At 40.3% G+C, this 20,828-nt stretch overlaps 1 protein-coding gene across 2 annotated transcripts in view; it reads left to right on the forward strand.

Moving 5' to 3' along the window:
• Positions 1–20,828, forward strand: part of LOC116822079 (LIM zinc-binding domain-containing Nebulette) — a 460,572-nt gene that overhangs the window by 115,113 nt on the left and 324,631 nt on the right. The gene's annotated exons all lie outside the window — the stretch shown is intronic.

The raw sequence follows: 20,828 nt of genomic DNA on the forward strand, positions 1-20,828 counted from the left end.
TGGAGTGGCGGTCCAACCCGGTAAATATGTCTGCAGGAATATCCTTTGTGACCCTGAAACCCACGGTGGTGCCAGTGTTGGATGTGTCCGACCTGGTGTATAGAGCCCACCTTGTCTTTCTGTGTTAACCAGGAGATTTTCCTCCCGGCCTCATGTGTCCAATGAGGAGGAGCACTTGCAAACCCTAGAGGTCAGGCAGGCTTTCTACTTAGAGTGTACTAAGCCCTTCCGTAGATATAGACAACTTTTTGTTGCAGCAGCTAACAGGTCTTCCAGTGTCTTCTCAAAGGCTTTCATCTTGGATCACCACCTGCATCCATACTTGCTACGAGTTGGTGCAGGTTGTACCTCCACTGATAGTGATGGCCCATTTGACCAGAGCTCAGGTGTTGTTGGCAGCCTTCCTGGTGCAAGTCCCTATCCAGGACATATGCAGGGTCATAATGTGGTCATCGGTGCATAACTTCATGACCCACTTTGCCATCACCCAGGAGGCCAGAGATGATGCTGGTTCTGGCAGAGCTGTGTTGCAATCGACACATCCATGAACCCCTACCCACCTCTGGAGATGCTGCTTGGGAGTCACTTAACATGGAATGGACATGAGCAACACATCTGAAGAACAAGAGTTATGAAAGGTAAATGTCTTTTCTTCTTCAGGTGCTTGCTCATGTCCATTTCATGACTCATTCTCCTTCCCTGCTGTTGGAGTTCCATCAAGAAGGAACTGAGGATGTGGGGAGCCAGCGGCATCACTTTATACCAGTGCATACAGGTGCCACTCCAGAGGGTGCCAGAGCCGGTCCCTTATGGATATCGCTGAGGGAAAAGTTTCTGGCACTGGTCCATGTGGCGAGCACACACACAGACAGTAATATTGGAGGGATGTTTGAGAGGCTTTTTTCTGAGTACTGTTTTCTTCAATGACTGCAGTGCTGGATCACTCTCTCACTCATGCCCGTCACCCCAATCGGGGTATGGGGCGTCAACCACAGATCTCCAGAGTCCTCTATCCTGGGCCATTAGCTCTAGCTGGTTCCAGGTATAGCCCATTTTTTTGCTATCAGCCTGAAGGTCGCGTCGCCAGGTGTTTCTTGGACGGCCTCTTTTCCGCTTGCCATGGGGGTTCCACCGCAGTGCCTGTCTGGTGATGTTAGTTGGCTGCTTGCGTAGTGTATGTCCTATCCAACCCCACCTTCTCCTTCTGATTTCTTCCTCTGCTGGGAGTTGACGGGTCCTCTCCAAGAGGTGGATGTTACTGATGGTGTCTGGCCAGCGGATCTGGAGAATCCTTCTGAGGCAGCTATTAATGAAGGTCTGAATCTTCCTGGTGGTTGTTTTGGTTGTCCTCCAGGTTTCAGCTCCATACAGTAGGACTGATTTCACATTGGAGTTGAACCGTCGAATTTTTATTGCCAAAGACAGCTCTCTGGAGCTCCAGATGTTCTTGAGCTGTAAGAAGGCTGCTCTTGCCTTACCAATCAAGGCAAGAGCAGTGCTGGATACTGGAAGGGAAACCTCTTGATCTTGCAGCTTGCCTTACCTGTCTGTCATCCTTCCCTCACTTAGGCTTCGTTTGCGCTATGAACTAGTGGTGTGATTCTGAGCTCCTATAGATCTACTTGTGCTAACTCTTATCAAGCTAAAAATAGTAGTGTAGCCACGGTAGCATGGGAGGTGGTAAGTGGCAGGGGCCAGCAATGTTGAGTACAAACCCACCTGAACTCTATGGGTACGTACTTGGCATGGCTAGCCTGTGCTGCCATTCGCTGCTCCCTGCACCACCATTTTTAGTGTGCTAGCTTGATGACAGCTAGCATTAGCATATCTATGTGACCTGGGAATCACATCCCCAGCTCGTAGTGTAGACATATTCATAGGTACTGGCTTACATGCATGCACTGCTGTCTCTCCCTCAGTAACCTCAACTGGTGATCATCAGCTAAGAAAAACAGAAATACAGGCTTTATGTATGTGAACTCTCGGGTACAGGGAGTGCGCTATTGAAGTAGAAATAATACATGATAACAGCAAAAACACACAAATTATACTGGCTAAAGAACTCTTTTTAAAAGTAAAATTATGGAGTTTTTGTTTTCATTTAAACCTAGAATGTAGTGTGAGGGCTTTGAAATCTGCTCTGGCGCATGCAACTCTTGGCTGCACCCTTGGGCATCAGAGTATAAGGGAGGCAGCAATATAGGTACGGAGATTTGGAAGCATCATTGTGGAAAATGGGTGAAGCCTACCTAGTTCTGTCTCTGCAACTTGTATCATATTATTGTCATCTGTATGTGTGTAACCCTCTGTTTATGTGGTATAACCTGTATAGGTTGTTCACTCTTAAGTGCACTGGTGTCATTATGACAAACATGAAAAGAGAACCATGAACATTTGTAAACAGATGGATACTGTGAAAATGAGTCATTATTCTTTCTTTTAAGTGGTGCTTCAGTTTATTCTGGTTTTCTGAGACGTTTTGTGGACAATGAAATGAGGGTTGTTATGTTCCTGACAGAGAACTTAGATTAAAAAAAAATACTCTTTCTGGAAGATTTCAACATTACACTATTTCTTAGAATTCAGAACCATAACACATACAAGAAACAAAAACAGAAAGAGAGACAAAACAGGCTGCTTCCTGCAGCAGAGAAGCACAACTCATCCCACATTGCTCTAGGCTCTCTCTTTTCAGACTGACTTCTGAAGTCCAGGCTCCATGCTTAGCTACAGAGCCCCCTAGCTTGCAAGCAGGACCAGGAAAACACTCTTAAATTGACAGATTTTCATTTAAATGTAGTTTTCAATACACCATATGGATTACACAACATGCAAATATCAATATCTTTCTAACTTTAAGCAAAAATGAAAGATCAACTTTTGTTTATTTCAAAACATGTATTCCCTAGGTCTGTTGATGTGGAAAGACTTGTCACAGTTAATGTCTGCACCTTAGTGTTGTACAATGAAAGATGATTTGGTAGAGGAATCCATGATGTTCTAACAATTTTAATGGTTTCAGAAATGGTTGTTGAAACTAGTGGTGTTTTACTTGTAACATGACACAAGGTGAAATCAGTTTATCTATAAGAACTTTATTATCCACTTAATAGGCAAGAAGTGTTCATTTGCCAAATAGAAATGCTTACGTTGGCTGTGTAAAAGATAATAATTGCATAGGCTGTGTGTTTATGGGTCATAGTTGTTGTTGTTGCTGCATTTGTGCAAGATACTTGGTAGCAAACCAATGCACAGTAGAATGAGAGAGCTGAAATGCATGGATATGTGTAGGAGCCTGATCATCTATAGTATTTTAGTATATGTTGCAACTTAAAACGTTTCCAAATCTGATTAGTTGTCTAATTGAGTGACTTTAAATTTAATCAGAGAATCTGTATATGTAACTTGTTACAATTTATTAAAAAAATGCCTTGGTGATTCTTTTGTTCTGTTGCTTAAGCCTCAAACCACCGATTTTATGAGTGAGCGAGTGAGAGAGCATTTTTATCTAAAGTGAGAATTGTCTTCTAAATGTTTCAGTCTTTTAAGACTCATGTTCAGACTATGCACTATTTTGTATTTTTGAAGAGCTAAGAGATAACCACAGGTTTTTCCCCCATTGTGAGTCTTATCTCTGGGCTAGATTATGGCCTGGCTTGTGCAGCCACACAGGACTGTAAGGGGGAAAAAGACTTCCTTGTGTCCCAGTGTGACATCCCTGGACCTTGGGTCTAGGCATGTATGGGTGAACACGTGCTGCATGCCTGCTAGTCCTCATTCAACCAAGTGGATGGGAAGTGGGCAGAAAAGAGTGGGGAGCTGACGGGTTAAAGGCAGGAAGAATGGTTAAATCTCTGGCCTGGAAGTCTGGAGAACTGGCTACCATTCTTGGCTCTGCCACAGACCTTGGGTAAGACAATCTACTTTGTTCCTCAGTTCCCCATCAGTAAAAGAGAGAATAATATTTCCCTACCTCACAGAGAGGTTGAGTATAAAAAAATCCATTAACGACTGTGAGGTGCTCACATAAGTACCTAACTAGAAACACATGTCCAATGCACTGTCCAGCCCAGCAAATTAATCATTTACATTTTTTATTGTCCATTGCAATAGAGCATTGGTCAAGAATGTACACACATCTCTCATTTTATTTAAACTGATCTTTTTTTTTAGACTTTAGAATTATTTTCCTTTTGTTTCATTGGCTGCATCAATGAAAATGTGTATGCACCTATTGTACTTAACGCTCTCTGTTATGTGTGTTGCTCTTTTTTATAAGGCTGGCTTGTCAACAGATAGGAGCATTGAATAATCATGAATTTTTGAGTATGAACTAGCTGTGCTTTCTTCTAAAGAACTAGTTTAGTGTGCGATAAAATGTATCCTATCAAAACTTGTCTCTGAAATTTCCTCTCCCTGTTGGACTTATGCAAAGAATTAACAATGCCAAATTGTTCATGTTAATTGTAGTAATTTTTTGCCCCAACTATGTGTAATTTTAGAAGTAAATTATAAACATAATTTGCATAACTTAAAATCATTTGAGTATTATTTCTATTTTGCAGAGCAGTAGCATTGATTAAAATTCTGTGTTAAATCTTTGTTTCCATAAACAAAAAAACCCCCAAAGTATTTAATCTGAACTTTTTTTGGTGGTCTTCAGAAATATGTGCCTCAAATAACATCTCACTTATCCAAACATGATTAGAGCTATAGAGGTAATTTGCTACACAGACAGACATTATATGTGTATATATATCTCTTCAATATATGTTCCATTCCATGCATTTGATGAAGTGGGCTGTAGCCCACGAAAGCTTATGCTCAAATAAATTTGTTAGTCTCTAAGGTGCCACAAGTACTCCTGTTCTCTTTGCGGATACAGACTAACACGGCTGCTACTCTGAAACCAGACATTATATTGTATAGATTCAAAAGAGAAATTGTAACCCAGATAGCTATGCTAATGTAACGTCAGAGGCTCTCTGACAATATAGTATAGCATCAGGGACAATGAACAAGGTTTTCTTATGTCAAGATAAGTTTTCAAAAAAGTCCAAAATGTTCCTTATAATACTGACCTAAGCTAACTGATCAGGATATACTAAGTCGATACAGTTAACACATTTTTTCACACCTCTAAGTCAAAGAAATTTTTATTATCCAAGCCCCCTACTCTAAAGATTCCCGTTGTTCAGAGTCTGAGCATAAAAAGAGAGAGAGCTAAGACAGTGCAATATTTAGGCTTTATTTGTTCCTCAACATATACTGTCTTCTCTCATCAAGCACCTCTTGAAAGTAGACATGTCTAAGTACCTAGCCATTACTCTATAATAATCACACTCTAACACTTCCTGTTGGGAAACTAGCTATCATAACACTCTGTTTACCTTCTTACCATAACATGATACAACTCATTGATCCAAACAGAAGGTTTGTACAAACTTACGAATTCTGGTTGGTATTAGGATGTTATTATGAAGTGCTTCTGTGCTGTGAAAGCCTCTCTATATGTATCTTTACCAAGCTGCAAGCTTCATTTTGAATATAAAGCCCTTTGCTTTCTCCGTTATCTGTTTGCCTCCATTTTACACTGAAATTCCTAAGGCTGATGGCAATGAATAACAGAAAAGGGACATTAATATTAATTGCTCTTCCATTGAAAGGGGATAGCTCTAAACAGTAGACTGAGTCCCAGTCAGGAGAACTGGTTTAAAAGGAGAGAGTTTGTCTTGGCAGCAAAGTCACCTGGCAAGGTTTCTGGTCACCTATGGAGGACAAGCAGGATGTTGCCTGATAGAGGGTGTTAAATGTTATAGAGAGGGAAGAGCTGCTCTATCTGGGGTCTTTGGCCATTTAGTCCCCAGCTGAAGAGGAGAGAGAAGCAACCCAACGTGTATGGGCCTGCATGAAGCAGGGGACCCATATACTGCCGCAAGGACTCCCTAAGGAAGGATGAACTAGTAAAGGCATTGCAGTTATGATGCGTATGGTATTCTAAATGATCTGTACTCTCTTGTGCTTTATCTGCTAAGTAAAAGAGCAATTGAGAGAGACTCTGGGCAAAGTGTCTTTGTGTTGTCTACATCACAATTAACATGAGCCTTCAGCGAGAACTAAACCAAAAAACACTCATCTTTCTGTGGGATTCTGGGGAGAGGGTGTATTTAAGTATGGTGGAGTTGGAAGGGTCAGCACTGTGCCAAGAGGGGCAAGGCAGCTGTACAGTGGGTTCCACTTAGGTGGGAATGCTAGGCAAAGGCACTGCACCCCAAGAGTGGGACCTCAAGATTGAGGCAGTGGCTGGACTCCATTCAGGTGCTGGAGGCTTACAACACCACAGGATCCTGTGTATGGATTCCCGTTGCAGCAGTTTGGTGGGTGGCCAGCAGGGGTACCTGACTGGATCTGTGACAAAAACCCTGTACTGGGAAGCTATCTGTTGTAACATTCCTTTTCCTTAGTTACTATAACATCATACAGGTCACCAATCCAAAGATAATGTTAACTGTTTCATGATGAATACATTTCAGGGAATGCTCATGCTTTTACTTGTACTTATAAATACATAAGTACTATTTCCACAGTATACTTATAGGTACTTCTGTAATGGTGTACTTGACACTTATCCTTAAATCTTTTTTATCAGTGCTTACATCAACAGTATGAATAATATTCAATGTGTATGTTTAATAACCCCCACAAGGCTAGATGAATCTATTGTGCTAAAGTTTTGTTTCAATGGCTGTTCTATAAAAGGATGCCAATGGGACATACACAGTTCAGGTGGCAATGAGGGATATATTTTTTTAATTACTTGTTCTGGAACATATCCTGTCTTCTGACTCTCATAGCTGCACTGGGAGATATGTACGCACATCCAAGGGCAGAATATGGGGAATTTTAACAGCTGCCCCTCTTGAGCTGAAAAACAAATTAGATATTTGGGAGGAGTTGAGGTGATGGGGGGAACCAGTTATCTTGTATACTCTATACAGGACTAAGATTGAAAAATGTGTAGACCTTGGATTTTGCAAGATTAGATTACAGGCTTTCTATATCCTCAGAAGATTCTTTTCAAATTATAGTCTGCTTCTAGGATTTATTCAGATTCTGATAAATGGATAGCTATATGCCAGTGCGCTAACTCAACACTCTGGGAAGGATTGATGCCAGGCCGGAGGCTGTTTCAGGCCTCCTGCCCCAAGGCAAAGCTTATGGGTTAAACAGAAATTTAGTCAAAATAAAGTACTTCCTCTGCTTTACAAGGAATATAATCTCACATCACTCTCTGCCAGTGCTTTGATGTATGCACTCCTGCAAAAGCCTTTCTACTATCTGTCGTTCTCAGGCTATCTGCCTGGGTGAGATATAGTAGTTGGGTTCTTTCCCCTGACCGGGTTTGCATATTGCAGCGTGGACACCGGACCCGTGGCTTTTTAGGCCCAGGTTCAGAAATTGTGAACCTACGATCAGTATACCGTCTGGACATTCAAACCCTGGGCTTGCAAACCCACTGTGTGCAGACTTGAGTTCCACTAACCCTGGGCTTACATTGCCATTGGGAGATGGTGATGAGAGTCACAGTTTTGTTTCTAGGAGTCTTTCATTTAATTGATATTACGAATTTTGCATGGGTCTCAATGGATATCTTGGCTGTCAAGCTTGGTCTTCATTTCTTTTGCTGTTTTCTGCTTTTTATCCAAGGTGGAATTAGCCCTTCTAGCTATACAGCTGCCTCCATGAGTGAGCCTGTGATGCTGTATGGAATATGGGTGACCATTTATAATATTACTGATACCAATATTTCAAAATTGCAATCAGTCTTACAAGATATGCCATGTAAGGTATCAGTGGAAGAGTTATGACTGGCTAAAGATGATGATCATGGTTATACATACATATCACATTTGTATTGTGAATTATAAATATGTATGGTATATTTGTATTTCAAACTTGTGCTGTGTTTCTGGGTGACACCTCCAGACAAATTGGCATTAGCACTATCCAGCCTGCTTGATGGGCTATCAAAAGCAATCAGCTATACAACCGAGAGAAGGCAGAGGCTACACCTTAGGAGTCAGCAAGACGGAGGCATGCCTGTGGACAGAGAACTCTAAGGCTTTTCCATGCAATGTGCTGTCTGTGAAGCTTGTGTTTGGAACAAAGGAAATACAAGCCTCATGGCAAAGGATATAAAAATGCATCTTCTCCATTTTGTCTTCAGTCCTGATTCTCATCTCAAGAAGCATTTCTACAAACTGAAGTTCTGAAAAAAGGACTGAATGACCCATCCAAGCTTTGGATTTGTTCCAGAGGGATTCTCAAGGCAACAAACTCACCAGTGCAGCTAAGAATCTGATATATGGACTTTGAAGTTTTACGTGTGTAGCTGATCGCTTTTCTTAACAACTCTCTTCTTTTTCTGCTCTTTTCTAATAAGCCTTTAGTTTTATATACTAAAGGATTGGCTGGCAGCGTGGGTAAGATCTTCTACATATTAACCTGATAATGTGGCTGGCCTTTTTGGGATCAGAACAACATTTTGTATAGTGAGCAGAGTTTTTAAATAACTCCTCACCTTACTGGACCTAGGTACTAATTGGGAACTGGAGAACTGGAATGCAATAAAGAGGGCTGTCTGATTTCTTTTGTCAGCTTCTTGATAACCAGTGTGGGGGATCAGGAGCACAGTTTGAGTCTAATTTCAGTGTGAACCACTGGTTTTGGGAGAATCTGCTCTCCTTTTCGTAGCCTGCCTTGACCTTGGCATTTTCAGTGAGGACTACCTCAGGCACACAGGGTCACAGAGCCATTCTTGATTATGCTAATATTTCTATTTCCTTGCTGGTGCTCTTGCTCTGGATTGGAGTGTTGACAAGCCTGGAAGCTTGCTTGCTTTCAGTAGGGCTTCTGAATTTACTTTTAATATCTTAGGCCATAAGTCATTGTATATGCTTGGGGTAAAGATTAGTCATTTTTGAACACTTGTTGATTCTCCCAATATGGTATGGAGGAGACAGCTTCTGGTGATGGGCTCCACCAGCCAGCCTGGCGAACTGTATACAAGCCTCCAACTGCGAAGAGGACGGGTGATCTCTGATGGAGAATTCTTCATGGGACTATTGCCGCAAATGTGTTTGTGGATTGTTTGACTCTGGAGGTGTCCTTGTCGTGTTCTTTTCATGACACAGAGGAGACTGCTTTTTTATGTGTTTCTTACTTGTTCCAAGTTACAGTCATTATTTGTTTTACTTCAGGGTATTTTTTTGGCTACTGTCCCTTGATTTTTCTCCTACTGCTTTTATTTTTACTGTTAAGTATAGGTTCACAAATAGATCTGTGGTATATATGCCTTGTAAACATTATTCTGGCTCAAGCAAAGATGGCCATTTTAAAAAGTAGATGATGTAAATTATTTGGTACTGGGGTTGCCAATGTTCTTTGGTTTTTAAAATTGTTAGTGGTTCCAGGCCTTCATTGGGAGTTTAGATATTTTACTCTAAGTAATTTGGAATCAGTTTATTCAGTGGTGGAACTATTGGAAATGCACTTGGTACTGTTCAGGGTGGGCAATTATTTTCAAATTTGGACTTTATTATCTTGTTTTCACTGTGTTTCTGTACTGATTTTAATGAATGGGTTTTAAAAAGTCGAAAGTCCCTCTCTTCCCCCACTCCCCCAACAACTTTAGTTCAAATGGCAAACAGACCTTCCTATTTTTTAGTCTCCTCATTAAAATAAGGAAAATGGCTGCAAACACTTTTTAAAAATACATTTTTCCTTAAGAAGCCAAACAATCACAATTTAAAATAGATACGAAGATTGAGAACATATAGTTAAAGATACAAAATAAATCTAAGCAACCTGCCATGATGGCCCTGGCACAATAAGCACTGTGAAAATAGTGACCAGCCTTTGTACACAGATCTCTTCAACCACTCACCAGCTCGCAGGTCTTCTAAACATCCTTTGTGGTCATTTATGCCACCACAGGATATGATGGTGGAATCTGATTGGCGCAACAAGTGGTCAGCGATGACGGTTGTTAATCATTCTCTTGTCATTGACCCGACTGTCTGTCCACCAGCTTTTAATCTGCCAAGGCATGTGTGGTCATCTCTGAACTGGTTTCGAACAGGACAGGGCCACTGTGCAACCAATCTCTTTAAATGAGGTTTTTCTAATGACCCAAAATGCAGCTGCAGTCAACTTCACAGTTGATGACTGCCCACTGACTTATTTTGACGGCAGGCTACCAGCTCTCCACCCGGCTGATGATGATGCCATCAAATGGCTGGGCACATTGTGCATATGCTGATATAATAAGCACCCCAACTATTTAATGATAACAAAAGGCTGAGGGAAAAGATATCATCAAGAGTTCATATGAGTTTCACCAACAGGAGCAGGATGTGGTGTAATGCTGGTGGTAGACAAGGAACAGAGGGGGAACAGAACTGGGGAAGCAGGAGGAGAGGAGGGGGCAGAATTACAGTCAGAATGGCAAAGGCCAGATCCAAAAAAGGTATTTAGGTACCTATCCCCAGACTTAGGCACCACTGCAGTCTACAAAACGCCCACTTAGCTGCCACCCAACCCTGTAAACACCTAAACTCACTCAGGACTTAAATTTTTGCTGTAAAAGTTCCCTATGTGCCCAAGTTTATGCTTCTGAGCATGCACACTGCTGTTTTACTCTAGGCATCCAGACACCTAAACCTCAGTGCAATTCTCAAACTACGTGTAGGCAGGCACTTCCCCACATATCTTCCCTGCAGGAGCTGATCCGGGAGATGTGCTCTAAGTATGCCTACCTGGTCAGGCCCCATTCAAAATCCAGGAAGAAGGGGTGATTTTTCTTTAAAACTTTTAACTCAGTGAACAGAGCCATCACCCGGGATGTGGGAGACCCAGGTTCAATTCCTCTCTTTTCCTGATGGGGGACAAAGGATTTGAAAAAGAGTCTACAAGCCTCTCAGGAGAGTGCTATATCCATTGGACAAGGAGGCTGTGGGACTCCCTTAATCTCTCCTGTTTCAGCTGTGTCACTATGGATAAATACTTAAACAGTCATTGGGTCAGAAAGAGACAGTGACTCTATAGCTTGGTGGCTAGGGGACACACCTGGGAAGTGGGAATCTGACATAAGGAATCATAACATTCAAAAACCAGTAGGAGAACACTTCAGCCTCTCTGGTCACTCAGTAACAGACTTAAAGGTGGCAATTTTCCAACAGAAAAGCTTCAAAAACAGTCTCCAATGAGAAACTGCTGAACTAGAATTAATATGCAAACTAGATACCATCAAATTAGGATTGAATAGAGACTGGGAATGGCTGAGTCATTACACAGATTGAATCTATTTCCCCATGTCACACCTCTTGTCAACTGTCTGAATGGGCCAGTTGATTATCACTACAAATGTTTTTTTTTCTCCTGCTGATAATAGCTCATCTTAATTAATTAGCCTCTTACAGTTGGTATGGCTACTTCCACCTTTTCATGTTCTGTATGTATATATATCTCCTTACTATATGTTCCATTCTATGCATCCGATGAAGTGGGCTGTAGCCCACGAAATCTTATGCTCAAATAAATTTCTTAGTTTCTAAGGTGCCACAAGTACTCCTGTTCTTTTTACTCATAGTCTTGTCTTTTTCCATATTGCAGCAGGTGCAACAAAACTGGTTCATTTAATAGGGGGCTGCGGGGGAAGGTACTGCAAGCTTGAGCGGGGACTGAGAGCTCGGCCCTAGCTGGGGTCAAACTCTCAGCCTTGGCCAAACTGTGGAAGCATTTTTTAATATATAAACCTGCCTACAAAAGGACAAGACATGCTGAACCTCTGGGGCTTTACAGCTCAAAGGAATCCTCCTAATAGGGCTAGTGATCTTACTATGACTCAACAGCTCTCTAGCCAGCTGCTCATTTTTTAAGAAAGGAGGAACATTAGATACAGTAACTTTAATGGCAGGTGTACAGTGACAAAAATACCCTGCACAACAATCCCCTCCATAGCCACTGCTCAACAGGGCAAGTGTGGCAACACACTCAGCAACAGCCTTACTCATGTGGCAGACACACCTCACATTTTAAACCCAGTCACCTTCCCCACAGCTAGAATGCGCTCCTCCACAGAGGCAGTCTGGAGGCAAAATGCACAACCCATAGCCATGGATTAAACCCTCATAATCTACAATCAAGCCAAGAGATGGACAAAAGCCTACTAAAACAAAAGAAATCCTGAAATTAAACTCAACAACCATAAAACCAATGAAATACAAAAAACCAAAACCCCATTTCCCCAACAGAAAGAAACACACAGAGAACAGCAGAGCACTCTCACTCCCAAACAGAGAGAGAGAGAGAGACTGGAAAAATGTTGGCCTTGATTTTAAGGCAGTGTACAACTCAGGAGCTTTGGGTTCAAGTCCTGACTGTGACAAACTTCCTGTGTATGCTTGAGCTTGTCAGTTAATCTTTTTCTCAGTTTCTCATCTATTAAATGGAGATAATATTTCCCTCCCACATAGGGGTATTTTGGAATAAAATAATTGTTGGTGAGGTACTCAGCTTCTATGGGTGACAGGGGCCATATAAATATTTAGATAGATAGATATGATTATTGCATCTTTAAAATCTTCTGTCTCTTCTCATCTCCTTCCCTTTTCAACATGCCCTGAATATGTTTTTCTGGGAGTCAGTGGTGCTCATGGTAAAGGATGTGGGGAGGAATCTGAGTGTGTAGGAGGATGGAAGGAAGAAGAGTTAGGGTAAGGGCAGGTAGAGTTGGAAAAGGGAGGAAAAAGGGATGTTTGAGGAGGAGGAGAAACAGAGATAACATGGTTCAAATCAGGGCTTTGGAGTGGAGCCTGGAGCTGGAACACCGAGCAGCTCCGGAGCAGTAGAGCTGCAGGTTTTTGCCTGGAGCTGAAGCAGAGACAGAGTACAGCTCCAAAGCCCTGCTTCAAACAGCAACACTGATGGTGTAATTAAAGAGAATAGCAATAGTATTTGACTCTATTAGAGAGTCAAAGCAGGAGTCCTTCAGAAAGAGTGAGAAACAGATGCCATCACAGGTTTGGAAACTCTGAAGATCTTCTCAGGATGGGATGTGAAGGCATGTTGCCTGGTTGCTGCTCTCTCAGCCCTTTAATAGACCATCCCTGGGAGAGAGGGATGTCCCCAGGCCGCTTTCTCTATGCAATATGATATCTTATTTCTCAAATATCAGATTATGTGAAGGGCCTACAACGTGGTCTTGCTAACTGTATTAAATTATCGCTCAGTGCCAGTTAATTGATAAACTTGCCTTCATCTTTAGGCTTGAAGGTTTTGGACATGACAAAAATGCTACAACATTTTGCTCACTCTCTGGCTAGTTGTCGTCAAAATGCACAGTAGAAGTTTCTTCATTGAACAATTGTTCTTCATAGCCAAATTTGTGTTAATTATCCTTAATTTTGAGTTGGTATATATATTGTGCTCTACAGGTGTTCATACATGCAGTAATAGCATAATCTTTCTTTGGCATAAAGTCCATGATGATATAATTTGAATCTTTATTATTTTTCTTCCTCATTTAAGACATTTGTATCATTTCAGAAATAAAGAACAAGGTTTATTAAGATGTAAGAACAATTTAATTTCTTGGAAGCTACAGTACGTGAGGAAACAAGCTATGAAAACTATTTTCAAATATGGTTGGAGCAATCTGTTTATAATGTAGAATTTACCATCGCTTCTTGTCAAGTAAGACCTTTTCAAATTGAATAAAGCAGTTGACCACCAGCCTATCTATTCTTTAAATGTTTGAAGGGAGATTGCAACTCATCAGGACAGCTTGTGCTTCTTTAAACTATGAGAAGAATTTGAAATCTTGTATAAAAAAAATCAAGTGTATTTAAAAGGGAAGAAGCAGTTTATAAATACATAAATGTAGAGATGTTTTCTTTTGTGGTAACAAACTATAATGAGTAAATGATATGGCTCTAGTACTGAAAAATTTAAAAAATGCTGCGTACTTTGGAATAGCTGTGTCTTTTTATACCCTATTGTTTCTAAAAGGGCATTGCAAACATGAGACCAGAATGGTTTTTCTCCTTATCAATTTGTCATTTTATACTTGGCAACAAATTTGGTTTTTCCTCCTATGTTATAGTGCAAAAGTCAACATGGCTCCATTTAATTTACTTCCTTGTTGTTCCTTCAGTGTTATCAGTGTTAGCTCAATTTTTAGAATTAAGACTGCTTGACATTTACAAGCCAAACTACCAATTTAAAGGTACGTGATATTTTGAGACAAATCTTTAAGGATTGTAGAGATTTGTTTGTAGAAGATTATAATTTAGACATGCTCCCTCATAAGGCACAATATTATGAATATAGGAATTTGGAGATGTGCCCTGGAGGTTTGGATTGGGAACACTGCATGATGTTCTCCAGTTTGTTTTATTAAAGTTTTATTACTTTCTCATTCACTGGTTTGTTTTTAAATGAACCTCAGGATCTTTACATGGAATCAGAATTGCTGAATGAGAAAGAAACTGCAGTCATTTTGAAGTTAGCTTTTGTGTTTGTAATTGAAAGCAGAGACAAAAGGATGCACCAGAGAAGCACGTGGAGCACCAGGCATTGAGGCTTTTGCTTGTATTTGGTGAGCACAATAGTAGATTGACTAGCTTAAGAAATTGGGGCTGGGGGCCCAAAAATGGATGTGTTACAGCCTCCTTCCAGTCTACGATTGTCAGGCAGTGTTGCAAAAGAACTGGAAAAAAATTCAGACAGAGATTTAAATTGTATTTATTATTTTCTCCTCTGCCCCTATGGTTACTAAAGTGAAATCATCTATCTTCTTGCATGTTATTGGGGAGGAAGATTTCAGCCATTGAAATGATGCCAATTCCCCAGTCAAAGAAAGATGTCCAAAGGTTCCTGGGAATGGTTAATTATCTTGGAAGATTCATACTTAATCTATCTACCAAAGCTGTGACATTTAGAAAACTCCTAGAGCAGGGGTCGGCAACCTTTGGCATGCAGCTCGCCAGGTTAAGCCCCCTGGCGGGTCGGGCTCGGTTGTTAACTTGCTGCATCTGCATGTTCGGCCAATCGCGGCTCCCACTGGGAGCATCCAGCCAGGGTGCTTACTCTGGTGAGCTGCGTGCCAAAGGTTGCTGATCCCTGTCCTAGAGAATAAAAATGAATGATATTGAGGTGCAGAACAGGAGCAGGAGGAATCATGGGAAGGTTTAAAACAACAACTGCCACAGAAACCAGTGCTGAAGTTCTGAGTACCAGAGAGGCCTGTTAAAATTTCAGCAGATGCTTCACAGTCTGCGTTGTTGCAGTGATTTTACAGAAGCATGAGAACTATTGGCAACCACTGGCATATGCACCCAAATCACTGACTAAGGCAGAAACCAGGTACACACAGATCAAGAAGGAGGTTTAGGGATATTGTTTGCCTGTTTGAGATTCAGTTAGTATATTTATGGTTAGACAATGGAATTTGAAATGAACCACAAGCCCGTGATGGTGTTACTTAGGAAATTGCTAAATGACTGTATCTTAAGGATTCAAAGAATGATGCTAAAGTTGCATAAGTATGATTTGGTTGTGACCTACATGCCTGGTAAATTCATATTCACTGCAGATGCATGTTCCAGAGCAGTGGCTTCCACGAAACCAGAGAAGACTTTAGATACAGAAATGCAAGCTTATGCAGATTTGATTGTAAAGTCAATTTCCGTAGCTAACAGGAAACAGCAACAAATATGAGAGAAAATGGAGAAAGATGAATTGTTGGGAATCCTTAAAGAAGTAATAATTAAAGGGTGGCCTGAAGAAGTAAGCAGTTACTGTCCAAGTATAAGTAGGGTAACCAGACAGCAAATATGAAAAATCGGGACAGGGTGGGCGGTAATAGAACCCCATATTTAAAAAAAAAAAGACCCAAAAATCAGGACTGTCCCTATAAAATTGAGACATCTGCTCACCCTAAGTATAAGAGACTGTTGGAATTACAGACATGAACTTAATGTGATAGATGTGGTGATTTTCAAGGGCAGCAAGGTTGTAATTCCAATGAATCTTCAAAAAGAAATGCTGCAGAAGATCCACAAAGGTAATTTTGGAATTGAGAAGTGCAGGCAACGAGCATGAGAGGTGCTGTATTGGCTGCAGATCTATCACAACATCACTAATGTGGTAGGAATCTGCTTTCCATGCTTGAAATACAAGCCATGCCAACAGGTAGAGCCATGAGACCTCACTCAATTCCACAAAGGCCTTATAAGAAGGTAGGCACTGACATTTACCTGGCAATCAAAGGATTATTTAATAGTCACAGATTATTATTCTCTGTGTCTAGAAATTTGCACATTGCACAGTACTAATAGTAAGTCAGTGATAACTGTCATGAAGGGAATCTTCTCCAGACATGGAATTCCAGATGAAATCTTTAGTGATAATGGGCTGCAATTTTCCAGTGCAGATTTTAGGCAATTTGCTATAGATTAGGGTTTTCATCACAAAACATCAAGTCCAAATTCCCTCCAATCAAATGGATTTGTGGAAAGATCTATTTGGTCAGTAAAAACCTCATTAAAAAGACTTTTGAATGTGAGGGTGATTTATGTAAAGCGTAACTAGTTTAGCGAGGTACACTCCTGGAAAATGGCTTTTCTCCAACTCAACTGTTAATGAGAAGAAGGCTCAGATCAAATTTACCAATTACTGATAACCTGCTTAAATCTCATAACAATGAAACCATATGGGAGATGAAATAAAATCAGAAGTGGAAGCAGAAATATTATTTTGACAAAAAGGCCTATGGTCTCCCATCTCTTAACCTGAGTGATAGAGTGTGCCTAAGGAATCATACCTCTAATACTTGGGGCCAAACGAGTACCATTAAAGAACAGCTGCATCCAACAGACAGACTAGGGGGACACATTTCAATGTAATTGAAGGGATCTGTGAGTAATCCCAGAAAGTTCCAATGCATTGACAGCTGCGGTGGACTCTGGGCATTTCCCATCCTATCCAAACGCACAAAGGAGAAACTGTCAAGGAACAAGAGACCAACTCAGATTGTAATGAAAGGCTGATACTCATAAGATCAGTGTGGGAGATTAAACATCTTGAAAGACTCATAGAGACCTGCTAACTTGCCTGGAGAAGAGGTATTTGAGGAAAATGAGTGGTAAAGACTCACTCGAGCGATATGCTGATAACCTCACCTCTCTAGGTAGTTTACACATTGGGTTTATGGAAATGTACTACTTGGATTGAGAATTTAATACATGTGTTAGCCAGTTTATATATGTGTAAATAAGAGTTAATTTGTTTTTATTTAAGAGGGAAGATATAGAGATATGTTTGTAGAAGATTATAATTTAGAAACACTCCCTCATAAGGGACAGTATTATGAACATAGGAGTTTAGAGATGTGCCCTGGAGGCAGGGTTGGAAATGCTGCATGGCAGTGTGCACCAGTTCACCAGAGATGTTCTCCAGTTTGTTTTATTAAAGTTTTATTTCTTTCTCATTCCCTGGGTTGTTATTAAATGAACCGAAGATCTTTACAAGGACAGTCTCCCAACCTCCTCCACTCCCATGAGGAGATAAGTCAATGTTGTGTGACTCATTTGTTCTGAGCAACCATAACTAAAGTTCGGTAAACTGTCAAATAGCTTATTAGCTGCCCTTTGGGTTTTCAGTGAGTTTGGGTCTCCTACTCTTTTGGCAAGAACCTAAACAGTATTTTTCATAAGAGCCAAATAATACAACAAAGTAATCCCTGCTTGTGCTCAGTGATGTCTTTCTAGTACTCTTGTTTTTGTTCTCTCTTCCAGCTGGCTGTTGAGTGTTCCTTTGGTATAATTTACCATAATTTTGCATGATAATTCTGGCTTCTAGAAGCATAAATGAGTTGTCTAATGCAATTTGGTTTTTATGGGTTTGCAAAACAGATACAAACAGACAAAAGGAAAAAAATCTCTCACATACACAGAGAAGTGTAAGGTGGAAAACATGTAAGCAGGACATACAGAAGAAAAAATGTCTGCATTCTGTTCCAGGCTTACCACTAGTTTTCTTTGTCAGATTTAAGAGAAAGTGGAATGGCTCTGTTTCCACTTTCTTATATTTGTGACCTGATAGGTAAATGGGCTAAGTGATTAACTCTGTACCTTGGCAATATACCAAAATTTCAATTTCTAGCTGAGTATCAAATATGAAACCTAGCTGGAAACTGAAACCATAGCATGCCCAGTAGAAAAAAATTAAATCAGTCTCTCCTGCTCTCCAACATCATCTCCATGTTACATTTTACATCAAAACAATGATGCAGAATGAAGCTTCCATTTTGCTTATTTTGTTAAAATCCTTCATGTTTTTTAAAGGCAGCACTTAGGAAAATCCATAAAAGCTTTATGTTTAACTTCTCTGATATTTGTAGATGGATTCAGTACTATACAATGTGTTTGTATAAGAGCAGTAAGCTGGCAAGACTTCCTCAATAAAGTTAGTTTGCTGTGTGATTTGGTAACCAGTAAGGTGCAAAATGAAGAGCTACAGATCGACATGACGTACGGTATATACACAGTGGGAAAATTCTTCATCCTTCCTCTGCACCCAGGGAAGACCCAAGATAGAGAAAATTGAATGGTTCTATGCAGAGGGAGGAGCTGTGTCAGAAAATAACACAGAAGTCCCATCTGTGAAGGCTGGTGGGGTTAGGTACTGAATCTGGCAAGGGATGCTCCCCTTTAGAAATGTGCTGACCCCCTGGCAAATTGAATATTTTGCTGGTAAAGACCCATCCAAACTTGGGGGTGAATTTGGCTCATGGTGTGACAGAGTATTATTTTTCTATATTACAATTTTGTTTTATTTTAATTCCATTACTCTTTGTAAGATTGAAAATCTGCATTTGAAAATGGGGGGAAGGCTTAAGCTTGTACTGAACAAGTTATGGTGCCTTAGCAGGCTGAGTGAAAACCACTTGATCTCTGGCAAAAAGAGACATTAATTGCATTACATAGAATCATTTGTTTTTTCAGGGATGAAGCAAAGGAACCAAAAATTCTTGTGTTCAGCAAAGGAACCAAAAATTCCTAACGAAAGTGAAAAAGACCCATGGTTAGATTCCAAAGTAACTGCCAATAGAAAAGGTTTAGCAAATGTCACCTGACTTAGTAGGAATTTCCCCAGAGAGAGGAGGTGGGTTGGATCTAAAGGCTTAAATAGGAAAACCCATTCTCCTTTATTTACAATCTGGATATGCCAGGACTTTGAGACACATAGATCTATACAAAATTTAATAGCAGGTTGTAAGTTTTAATAAGTGTCCTTTCCTTTTCCTCTTGTAACTACTCTTTCTCCTGCATTAACAGTTATTTCTCTCACATTACATTTTTCAGTTTATGCTTAATGTAGTTTTTGTCATGTATGTTTAACTGTTGCATTTGGTCTGATATTTAGTGTAGATAACGCCACTTAATCCTCTTTGAAGCATCATTTAAGGGAGTTCACTTGGAGCACCTCTTCAACCCATGCTACTAAATTGTATTCCTTGTGGGTGGGTCTGTTTGGTCTTCAGTGATTCACCTGTGACTGCTAGTGGCAAATTGCTCCAATGGCTGGAGATAAACGATTAGATGGGGAGGGTTCTGAGTTCCTACAGTGAATTCTTTTCAGGTGTCTGGGTGCTGGGTCTCGCTGACATGCTCAGGATCTAACTGATCGCTGTATTTGGGGTCAGGAAGGAATTTCCCCCCTTGGTCCCATTGGCAGAGACCCTGTTTTTTTTGCCTTCCTCTGCAGCATGGGGCATGGGTCGCTTGCTGGTTTGAACAACAATAAGTGGTGGATTCTTTGTAACTTGAAGTCTTTATATCATGATTTGAGGATTTCAGTAACTCAGGCAGAGATTATGGGTCTATTACAGGAGTGAGCGGGTGAGGTTCTGTGGCCTGTGATATAAAGGAGCTCAGACTAGATGATCACGATGGGTCTCTTCTAGCCTTAAAGTCTATGAATCTATGAGCTGAAGCAAACAGGAGAAAGTTTGAACTGGAACTCAAGCATATAAAGAGTCACATATGATAAATACGACAAGCTGGAGTTTAGCACCACTGTGGCATAACAATGATTTTCCAGTAAAAGTTTCTTGCTGTGTCTGAAGGACAGGCATAGAACACACTTCTTGTTATGGCATTTAGGAAATAAACCTGTTTAAAGTATATTACTGGTAAAAATGCAGTTACAGAAATGTAGCATTTAATACACCATTGCATAGTCTTCTGACTTGTATCTGTGATCACAAGAAGTGATTTTAATTGCTTGGGGAAGAGTTAGGTGAATGGTTTAAACAAAGTATAAATAACGATGATAGAACTAGGATGATGAAATTAATTTACAGTATTAGATGAGAAAAGAAATTCACAAAACATTCCATTGTTGATACAGTGAGGCATTTTGTAAGATGAGGACCTCTGAAGTTAAGCCAGCATTACTTCCTACCAGTAATTTTTTAGCATAAATGCTTTTATTCCTTAAAAACACCTCAGAATGCTATATAATGTTAGAAAAAAATTGCAAATGATCATGCTGTGTGAAATAATAGGATTTGGAAATTGCTTATATGTTTAATTATAATACCAATGGAGGTGTAAACTGGTTGCCAGTTGTATTAGGGATAGAAAAAGTTAAAACCATTTTAAGAAAACTTGAAATTTAAATGGGAAAGTCATAACTTGAATGGAAACTCTGGAATTGACTGAATTTGATGAATATTTATTGATGTACCTTAATGGGGCAAT

This window comes from Chelonoidis abingdonii, chromosome 2 (genome assembly GCF_003597395.2).
Source record: "Chelonoidis abingdonii isolate Lonesome George chromosome 2, CheloAbing_2.0, whole genome shotgun sequence".
In the NCBI taxonomy this organism is placed as follows: domain Eukaryota; kingdom Metazoa; phylum Chordata; order Testudines; family Testudinidae; genus Chelonoidis; species Chelonoidis abingdonii.